We start from the raw sequence: 11212 nt of genomic DNA, 5'->3' as shown, positions 1-11212 counted from the left end.
AGGTTTTTAATTTAGAGACTCCAATTTGGTAACTTCTTTCTAACCCTCTCTTTCTTTCTAGATTTTTTTTTCCTGTCTTATGATTAGGTTTCGAATTTGATTGAGGGCTGCGAGTGTTTCATGCCCAAGTGAGCCCGTGACAACACTCGACGTCTCTTAACTGAAGGAGGATTGGTTGAGGGGTTGACTATCCATCGCAGGACTAGACACCACTCGAAATCCCCTGACTTAATTGAAGTGATGGCTGAAAACCAACCTCTTCTACCCTAACCTAGGGTGGAGGACATTCAGGATGAGAATGAGGTGCATCAAGCACCTCCGCCTCGTACTTTACGAGATTATTTACAACCAGCGGGGGTGAGTATGCCCTCATGCATGATTTTTCTTAAAAATACAGGACATATGGACATCAAGCTAGGGGTTATCCAACTCCTTCCAAAGTTCCATGGGCTTGAATCTGAAGAACCATATATACATTTGAAAGAGTTGATGAGATCATAGCCACTTTATATTTTCAAAATGTGTCTGAGGACACAGTCAGGCTGAAACTCTTTCCTTTTTCCTTGAAGGAGAAGGCTAAGACGTGGTTACATTCACTGCGTCCTAGATCCATTGGCACATGGAATGATATGCAAAGGGAATTTATAAAGAAATTTTTTCCACATCATAAAACGATTACCCTTAGAAAAGTAATCATGAACTTCACCCAAAAAGACGATGAAACATTTTACCAATGTTAGAAAAGGTTCAAGGATTTGGTCAGTTCATGCCCACAACACGGCTTTGAAACGTGGCGCATTACAAATTTTTTCTACGATAGACTGACATCTTCCATACGCCAAATGGTCGAAACAATGTGTAATAGAGAATTCATTAATAAAAATGTCGATGAGGTATGAGATTACCTTGATAGTCTTGCTGTAAAACACAATCATGGGACTATTACCCAAAATCGAACACCACGTCTAGGCCGACTCAATCTAAGGAGAAAGGTGGATTGTATCTCTTGAAAGAAGAGGATGATCTCAAGTATAAAGTGACTATGCTCATAAGAAAATTTGAGGCCATGAAAGGAAAGAAAGATAAGGCTAATGAAAGTGTTTCGGCATCTATGATTTCGACATTCATACAACTGAAAATTATCCTACAATACCCACCTTTCGAGAAGTGTTGAATGAACAATCTAATGCCGTAAATACTTATCAAAGACCTTTCAATGGACCAACCTCTAATACGTACAATCCTGGTTGGAAAAATCATCCAAACTTTAGTTGGAGAAATGGACAAACTGCTACCCCTTAAGGTTTCTTTAATCAAAATCCAAATTAGGGGAAACCTCAGGAAGAATCGGTTCAAAATTTCATGCAAGAGCTGACCCAGGCAATGCAAGATTTTATGCAGAGGATGGACTCACGTATGACGGTTATAGAAAAGGGGATGCTTCCTGCACAACCGCTCCCCAATCCTAAACCGCAATACAAGATAAGTAATCCCAGCTCTTCAAATCAAATGGAGCATGCTAAATCCATTACCACTCTTAGGAGTGGGAAGATCATTGATAAAACCCTTCTGGTTAGGCCCGAAAAGCCTCAAGAACTAGAAGAGGACAACAATGATGGATCTAGTGATGCCCCACAAAAATTAGAACCGAAACTTCTAAAAAAGCCAGTTGCTCCATTTCCCCAACGGTTGGTCGCACCAAAACCTCTCTCTAACTCTCAGGATATCCTAGAGTTGTTGAAATAAGTGAAAGTCAACATTCCTCTACTTGATGTCGTAAAACAGATACATTTATATGCCAAATTCCTAAAAGACTTATGCACGACCAAACGACGGCAGAGTATTCAAAAGAAGATCTTCTTGACTGAGAAAGTGAGTGTCATCCTAAAACAAGATGTGCCACAGAAATTCAAAGATCCCGGTAGCCCAACCATATCATGTGTAATCGACAAATATCGAATTGATCATGCACTTCTTGACTTAGGAGCGAGCATCAATCTGATTCCCTACTCGGTATACAAACAATTAGGTTTGGGTGAATTAAAACCCACCCTAACCACACTACAACTTGCTGATCACTCTTTTCGTGTACCAAGAGGGATAATTAAGGTTGTGTTGGTCCAAGTTGATAGATTTTACTACCCTGTAGATTTTATCATCCTGGACCCGAACCCATCAATAACATGAGCACTCAGATTCCCGTCATTCTTGGTCACTCATTCCTTGCCACTTCAAACGCAATTATCAATTGCAGGAATGGTATCATGACTATGTCTTTTGGGAATATGACATTGAAGTCAAACATCTTTTTCAATAACGGTAGAAACGTAGAGGATGATGACAATTTTCACAACATTAACATGATTGACTCTTTCATGGAAGATACGACACCTTTGACCTTATCCTCAGACCCTCTAGAGACGTGTCTGGCCCACTCCCATGATTTTGATGATGACATGATCAGGGAGACGTGTGCCTTGCTTAATACTACACCGGTACTTAAAGTTAACCGGTGGAGGCCACAATTTAAAGAATTGCCACAAACCGATGTAGTGCCTCTACCGTCTAACCTCAAGCCACCGAAGCTTGACCTAAAACCTTTACCCTCTGATTTAAAATACGTATATTTAGGTCAAGATGAGACATACCCAGTGGTGATCTCTGCCCATCTGGAGAAAAAACAGGAGAGTATGCTCATATCTACTCTCATTGAGCATAAGGGAGCCCTTGGATGGACGATAGTGGACCTCAAGGGAATCGACCCCTCGATTTGTACTCACCGTATATACCTTGAGGATAATGCGAAGACCGCTCGGCAATCACAACGTAGACTAAATCCAAACATGAGGGAAGTGGTTAAGGCCGAGGTTCTTAAACTATTGGATGTGGGTATCATATACCCCATATCCGATAGTTAATGGGTGAGTCCAACTCAGGTGGTTCCTAAGAAGTCCGGGATCACCATCGTAGCCAATGCTAATAATGAACTCGTGCCAACTAGAGTTATTACTAATTGGAGAATATATATTGACTACAGGAAGCTAAATACCGTCATAAGGAAGGACCACTTTCCTTTGCCCTTAATTGATCAAATTTGGAAAGGCTAGCTGGTCATTCCTATTACTGTTTCCTTGATGAGTATTCAGGCTATAATCAAATTGAAATCGCCCCTGAGGACCAGGAAAAGACCACATTTACATCTCCCCATGGCACCTTTGCCTACAGAAGGAAGTCATTCGGATTATGTAATGCCCCTGCCACCATCAGCGATGTATGATGAGTATATTTTCTGACATGGTGGGGAAATATCTCGAGGTCTTCATGGACCATTTCTCTATTTTCGGTTCATCTTTCAGCGAGTTCTTAGAGAGTCTTAAATGTGTGCTGAAAAGATGTGAAGAAAAAAACTTGGTACTTAATTGGGAGAAGTGTCATTTCATGGTTCATAAGAGAATTGTCCTTGGACATATTATCTCGTCCAGAGGAATCGAGGTGGATAAAGAAAAAATTGATCTTATCTCTAGCCTACCTCCACCCAAGAACATACGGGACGTGCAATCCTTCTTAGGACACGCTGGGTTTTATAGAAGATTCATAAATGACTTTAGTCTCATCTCTCATCCTTTATGTAATCTACTTCAAAAGGATGCACCATACGAGTGGATTGAGCCATGTCAGGAAGCTTTCACTAAGCTTAAGGGCATGTTGACTAGTGCACCCATCATACAACCACCCGACTGGGGCATTCCTTTTGAACTTATGTGTGACCCGTATAATTATGCTCATAAGGCGGTTCAAGGCCAGAGAAAAAATAAGAAACCCTACGTTATTCATTATGCAAGTAAGACTCTAAATCCTGCCCAAGTGAACTACTAAACTACAGAAAGGAACTCTTGGTTGTAGTGTTCGCTTTGGATAAATTCCGATCCTACTTGATCGGATCCAAGATCATTATTTACACTGATCACGTGGCGCTCAAGTATCTTCTGTCTAAGAATGATGCTAAGCCCCGCCTGATACGATGGATCCTCCTACTCCAAGAATTTGACCTAGAAATAAAAGATAAAAAGGGAGTAGAGAACGTAGTGGCTGACCATCTTTCTCGCCTTAATCCCTCTAATTCCCTTGAAATGACACATATCAATGACATGTTCTCTAATGAACAATTGTTCAGAGTCTCCCATTCACCTTGGTTCGCTGATATTGCTAATTATCTTGCCACAGGTTCCATACCAACACATTGGATTGCGCAAGATAAGAAGAAATTTTTCACCAAGGTGCGTAACTTTTTCTGGGATGATCCATATTTATTTAAATATTTCCCAGACCAAATCTTAAGGAGATGTATGCTAGACATTGAGCATCAGAGTGTCATCTCTTTCAATCATTCACAGGCCTATGGTGGTCACTTTTCTGCCAAAAAGACCACAGCTAAGATTTTGCAATGTGGCTTTTACTAGCTCACTATGTTCAGGGACACTCATGAGTTTTACAAGGCTTGTGAGCGTTGTCAGAAATTGGGAGTGTTGTCCCGTCGAAATATGATGCCCTTGAATCCCATTCTTATCATCAAGGCATTTGATTGCTGGGCCATTGATTTCATGGGACCATTCCCCCAATCTTTTGAAAATCTATATATTTTGCTCACTGTAGACTATGTCACTAAATGGGTTGAAGCAATTCTATGTCGGAATAATGACCATCGCACGGTCATTAAATTCCTAAAAGAGAACATCCTTTCCCGATTCGGAACGCCTCGAGCTATCATTAGTGATGGGGGCTCACACTTTTGTAATAGGCCATTCGAAAGTTTAATGAAGAAATACAGTATCTCTCATAAGGTGAGCACCCCATATCACCCACAGACAAGTGGGCAAGTTGAGATTTCTAATAGGGAGATCAAACACATTTTGGAGAAAACGGTTAACCCTAATTGTAAGGATTGGTCAAGCCGATTAACCGATGCTTTATGGGCATACTGTACTGCGTTTAAAACCCCTATTGGAACGTCTCCCTTTAGACTTGTTTATGGGAAGGCTTGTCACTTGCCTGTTGAGTTGGAACATAAAGTGTACTGGGCGATCAAAAATCTAAATTTCAATCTGGACAACGCTGGCTCGCTATGCAAACTGCAGTTGAATGAACTTGAAGAAATCCGGAATGACGCATACGAGAACTCGAGAATTTACAAGGACAGGATGAAAGCGTTTCATGATTAACATCTGCGGAAATCATTCACACCAGGTCAGAAAGTCCTTTTGTATGATTCTCGACTACATCTCTTTCCGGGTAAGCTTCGATCTCCTTGGACCGGCCCTTACAATGTGGTTACTGCTTATCCTTATGGGGCCGTCAAGATAAGAGATCCTGACAATGGCAAGGAGTTTAAAGTAAATGGACATCGATTAAAACCATTTGTCGAGAAATTTGATTCAGAGGACATGTCCATGCCTCTGACTGCTCCTGTTTACCAAGATTGATCTCCTAGGCTGATGGAGGTATAGGTAGGTTTATCGCTTTCATAGGACTAGGATAGTTTGTTATATACATTATTTTAGAATAGTTTACTTTTGTGGTTTCTCTCTTGTGCTAACCTGCTCTGGTATCTTTGGAAAGCCTCGTGATTCTTTCATCCAGGTACTATCTTTCCATCACTCCTTTTTTACTTTCAATGTCTCATGTGCATAGCATGCTTATTTCCTTCACATTGATGACAATGTAGATTTTAGGTTGGGGGTGGGAGATTAGGTTTCCTAATCAGTGTTTTCTTGGTCTTGAGCAAAAATTGTGAAAATTTTTAATTTTTCTGTAATCTCTTATGAATTCGAAGTGATTTTGACGGCCATATTTGATTTAAAATTATAAAATAAGTGATGTTGGATCTATGACTCTTGGATTCAGTATCTGTTAGATTTCACAGTTAAGTTTGAATTGTTAATCCAGAATTAGAAAGTTGTAAACATTGATTGAGTCATGATTTCACATGTCACATCTCGCTTTCACATTAAGGTTTCAGTTTGATATTGAAGGGTTAACTTAGTAATCACTAAGCATGTAAAGAACCAGCCTGGAAAATTTGCCCGTCATAATCAATTGAAGAAAAAGAAAATACTTAGCTATAAAAAAAATAATAAAATAGATACCTTTGTAAAAGGTTGGGTGAATAATCTTCACCATAGGTTTGCTCCCTATAGGTGTAGATTTAATTCCCCAAGGATGATATGTGAAAAGGGTTGGGTATACAGTCTTCACCATAGGTTTGCCCCCTATAGGTGAGGATTTGATGCCCTTTCTTAGTGTTACTTCTAATAGAAAAATTAAAAGCTTGAAGAATGAAAAGATGATCTGTGAGGCAAGTTTTGGTTTAAGTTTTAGTTATCATGAATTCCTTTGTTGGTTACTAATGATATCCAGAAACAGAGAAGTGAATTTTAATGATGATAAGCTCAGATTAAACTATACACTCGTGGATCCTAATGTTTAGAATGTTTCTAATTGATGAATTAATACTTTGAACTTGATTATGAAGTTTACAATGCACTTGATTCCAGGAAAGACTAATGCCCAACAACCATGAATCTTAGAATTCTAGTATATGGATTGTTTTTCAAGAATCACTCGAGTTGATAGAAATTGTCCTATAAGTCTAAACTTATTTTTCGCATACTTTGCTTGCGACTAGCAAGATGTTGGTTGGGGGTTGTGTTGAGGGTCAAATATTGCATATCAGACCCCAGTTATTGCCTAGATTTATGAACTTGGTACTGTTTAACGGCCGATTTAATTGTGTTTGTGATGCAGGTTGTATTTACGAGCTTGGATTGAAACAGGGTACTAAAAGCATGGATTTAACACTCAGAATTCACCAAGGCAAGTGATGTACCCCAGGGGACCAAGATTGATGAATTTACACGCTAGAGATCCGAGAAAATCGAGAAATTGGAGCTTAAGTGGCCCGAAAGACGTCCAGAATGCAAGATCACAGGGTTCCCATCATCCGTTCATCTCAAAACTTCATACATGGCCTGAGGACCATAAATTAACAGTACACGTTGAATTTTATCCGTTCGATCCTTGTGGAAGTGGCCCAACGAAAGAATAAGCCCCTAAAACTCTGATTTTGGGCCCACATGCTATCTGGATATGCTTCAAAATTGGTATCAACGCATTAAATGAGATGAGAATACAGATGGATGGAGCGGATTTCTCACAAACATCTTCAAAGGACCTCATGTACATCACGTGTGCACGGTAGACAAGTGCACTAACCATGCACTAAAATTCTCAAAGTCGGTCAACACACGCTGACTGACTCCATCTTCTCCAACTCAAAAAAGGACACAACGTCCTCCCATAGTCCATCTATTTTTCACTAGTGGGCCCCCACTCATCATCCTTTTGTAGAATCTGGACCGTCTATTACATCCATAGTGGAGTCTGGACCCTCACCAAGGTGACCTCTTGGTCCCATGCACCCAATCACAAGAAATATTCGTTCAACATCAAGATGGATGGCGGAATGAAAATATCATGGACCACCACGATTTAGATCCAAAACCGAGCAAGTCTGCATTTTTTTAAAAGGAAAATACAATGGGCGGCGTGGATTTTCTTCCTGACGTCAATCTGGGACCCACTAGCTATCACAGTGCTGAATGCGCAGGCTCTATTTCACAACAGAGCCTGTGGACGAATCTTGTGGGCCATCACCGTGTGTCAAAGGTTTGATCCAGACCATCCAAGAGAGTCCCTCATTCCATCTCATTCACGCCTAGGTGACGGACTTGAAAAAGACAACGGCGATTGGTATTCAACCGTTCAAATGCCAGGTAGATGTCACCAAGAAAGAGTCCATGGGCCACACCAAATCTGAGCCAAAATCAACATCTCTGACTGGCTTTTCGAGCCGCTTCCAATGGACAGAGTAGATTTTTCCATCGACTTCAACTATGGGCCCTATGAAGAACCAGCGCATGTATCTTGTGTTGCTGATGCGTAAAACTTCTGCACTAACTGCATGGAATGCGAAAACACTCCACCGACCGACCTGGTGCTCTTATGAAGAGGCAAGAAACGAGAAAGAAAGGGCATTCAATTTTGTGCTGAGTGTGAAGCTGAGAAGCCTGGACGTGAAGTAGTTTCTACAGAGTTTTGTTTTCTTAGTTTTCTGTTTAATTTCTTTATGATATTTGAGGATAGCCTAATCATGTTGGGCTAAACCTCTTAGCTAAGGCTAAGAGGTGAAGCTTGCAGCGTGATGGGAGACTTTTAGCTTTTACCTTTTGTTTATACTAAACTAATGTTGATTTTAGTTTAATTAAGGGGATGTTTTTAGTTTTTAATGGTCTGGTGTGACTAAAATTACAATGGGTCTGCAATAGCTTTGAGCATGTTCCTTTCCTTTTTATGTTTATGACGTCAGGAAGCCCTGTTGTTCAGAATCGTCTCCTTGGCATGGTCGGATAACGGTACCCTTCTTAACCTTCATATCATGTTGATTGGTTGTTAATTAGTTTAATTCTATTGTTTACTTTGTCTCCTAGGCATAGTTTGGTGATGGATTCCATTCTAATTCATTTACCTTTCATCTCTTGAAAACTATATCAAAGGAAGTTCAGTTTAATTTCCATGGTTATATTCTTCAACTGGATGAAGATGGGACTTTAATTCTAGTTAGGTTCTTGACGCGGGCATAAGATCTCCCTGATCTCTACAAGTGGATCCTTTAAATCCCTAGTTTCCTTTCCTTGAATTCTTTAGGTTTTAGATAATTATTTCATCATTATTCCTCAACTTACACTCGATTTAGATTTCATCTCATTCTAGTTCTAGTTCTATTTAATTTTAGATAATGTACAAGTATCAGTCCCTTGGGATTCGACCTCGGTCTTACCGAGTTTATTACTGCATCACAACCCTATACTTGGGGAGTGAACAGATCCTAGGATCGGAACCTGCCTCAGAGCTGAGAATGGGGTACTACGAAGGCCATTGCGGCCAGAACCGACTATCGGGTTCCTTATGAGTCCGGCTACCGAGTGTGGGGCGTGACAATATACATGATGTATGTCATCTAGAATGTGAGAGTGTGAGACTGATGGTTCATCTTCCTTGCCCATAATCTCAACTTCAGTCAAGATCTTCCTCTAGGTGATTAAACCCTTCAAGAGGAACCCGTTCTAATACCAAATGAAATTGTGGTATAGACCGCAATGGTAGAAGTAGGAATAGGTCAAAGTGTCCTAGAGGGAGGTGAATGGGACATTATAAAATTTTATGCCAATTTAAAATCCTATTATCCTAATCTTGATCTATTATGCAACAATAAAGATATACTCATGTTAACTCTAATGGCTTCCAAGCCAAGTAGAGGATCCAAGCACAAGGCTATTAAATATTAAGTATAGTTAACAATTAGTCTATGATGGATGATGTATGTGAGGGTGTGTGGGATGTGATTCTTATTAGTTCTAGATATTCAAATAATCATGCTTTATATGAACTTTCAAGATAAACAAAATCAAAGTAATATGCAAGTAATAATCCCAAACACAGTCATGTATAGTGGTTCGGCTATATGCCTACTCCACTCCCGACAGACGCACTCTACCCTTGAGTGTACTAGATTTCACTAACGAATGTTTCAAATCAGGTTCACCTCAAAACATTACAACCTACACAAGGTTGACTTTATGACCTACATAAGGTACCTAACCATGCCTATGCAAGGCAAGGGTCCTACATAAGGACATGATAGTTTATGCCCTACACAAGAGCAAAGGTCCTACATAAAGCACCAAAGTTTTAGGCCATTAGGCCAAGGATCCACACAACAAACTTGGGTTTTAGGACACACACGCCAAGGATCTACACAAGGAACCTAGTTTAGGCCACACATGCCGAGGATCCACACAAGGACCTAAGTTTATGCCCTACCAAAGAGCAAAGGTCCTACACTACGCACCTAAATGTACTCTCCCGTAGGAGGCCTCCATGAGGGCTTGAAGGGTTTGAGATACACCTGTGACCCAATCCTACACAAGGAATGATCAACAGGGTCTCTGGACTCTAATGACTTATAGTAAGTAGATGAGCCCTGTTTAGCACGTGGATGAAGATGTTCTCCCTTGATGGCAAAGATTCTTCATCTCTCTTAATCCACAACACTGATGATGCTCCAATGTAAGGCGACGGGGTTGGATCAAGGTTATGTTGGAATCCACTCTAATGAATGTTACTCATTGAAGAGACAGAGTGATTCCAAGGTCTATAAGCATTAAAGAGATCCCAGCTCAATGATTTACCATTAAGGAGGTAGCTGGATGATCCTTGAATGAGAAAGCTCATTCACCAATCCACTCTATTGAATATCAATGATGAGGGTGGATTGAAGGATGAACTCCCATGAGAAAAATGGCTTAGGGTTGGTAATAAGCAATAACTCTCTCACAGCTCTCTCTCTTTTTTTCAATACAGCAACTAAGAACAAGTTCTCCTTATAAAGACAAAAATTTCCAACGGTAATAAAATAGTCAATGTCTGACTCAGTTCGATGTCATCTAACCTGATTCGATGTAATCGAACGTATACTTTCGATGACATTGAATCTCAATACAATGATATGAACTTTACTAAAAAACATTGCTGGAACTTTTTGACTGGTGAACGATGTCATCGAACTTAATTCGATGTCATCGAGATTTGAACTCCGATATCATTAAATTACAGTTCGATTCCTCATCACTCTACGTGACATTTCACTAGAGCTTACTAGACAGTTTTAAGTCTTTCTTCGATGTCATCGATCCTAATTCGATGTCATCGAATTTCAAATTTCGATCTCATCGAATCAGAGTTCGATTCATCGATCTTTTCAGAAGATATTCCTTGAAGGCTCACTGGACACTTCCTTGTCCAATTTCGATGTCATCAAACTAGTTTCGATGTCATCGACATTTGAATTTCGATGTCATCGAGGCTAGCTCGAATCCTCAAACATTTCAGTTTAATTTTCCTTTCAAGCTTGCTGAACACGGACTTGTCCATTTTTTATTTCATCGAGACTTGCTTCGATGTAATCGAAGTTTGAATTTTAATGATATCGAGGCTAGCTCGATTCCTCGAACATTTCAGTTGATTTTCCTTTAAAGCTTGTTAGACACAAACTTGTCCATATTCGATGTCATCGGAGTTTGAATCTCGATGATATTGA

At 40.0% G+C, this 11212-nt stretch overlaps 1 non-coding gene across 1 annotated transcript; it reads right to left on the bottom strand.

Annotated features, from left to right (window-relative positions):
• Positions 1–677: 677 nt before the first annotated feature.
• On the bottom strand, positions 678–784 carry LOC131247662 (small nucleolar RNA R71). Its single transcript, XR_009171937.1, has one exon. It is a non-coding gene; the product is annotated as a small nucleolar RNA R71 (small nucleolar RNA).
• Positions 785–11212: the final 10428 nt, after the last annotated feature.

This window comes from Magnolia sinica, chromosome 5, assembly GCF_029962835.1.
Source record: "Magnolia sinica isolate HGM2019 chromosome 5, MsV1, whole genome shotgun sequence".
In the NCBI taxonomy this organism is placed as follows: Eukaryota; Viridiplantae; Streptophyta; class Magnoliopsida; order Magnoliales; family Magnoliaceae; genus Magnolia; species Magnolia sinica.
The sequence above is the reverse complement of the archived record's forward strand: the minus strand, read 5'-3'. Positions and strand labels throughout refer to the sequence as shown.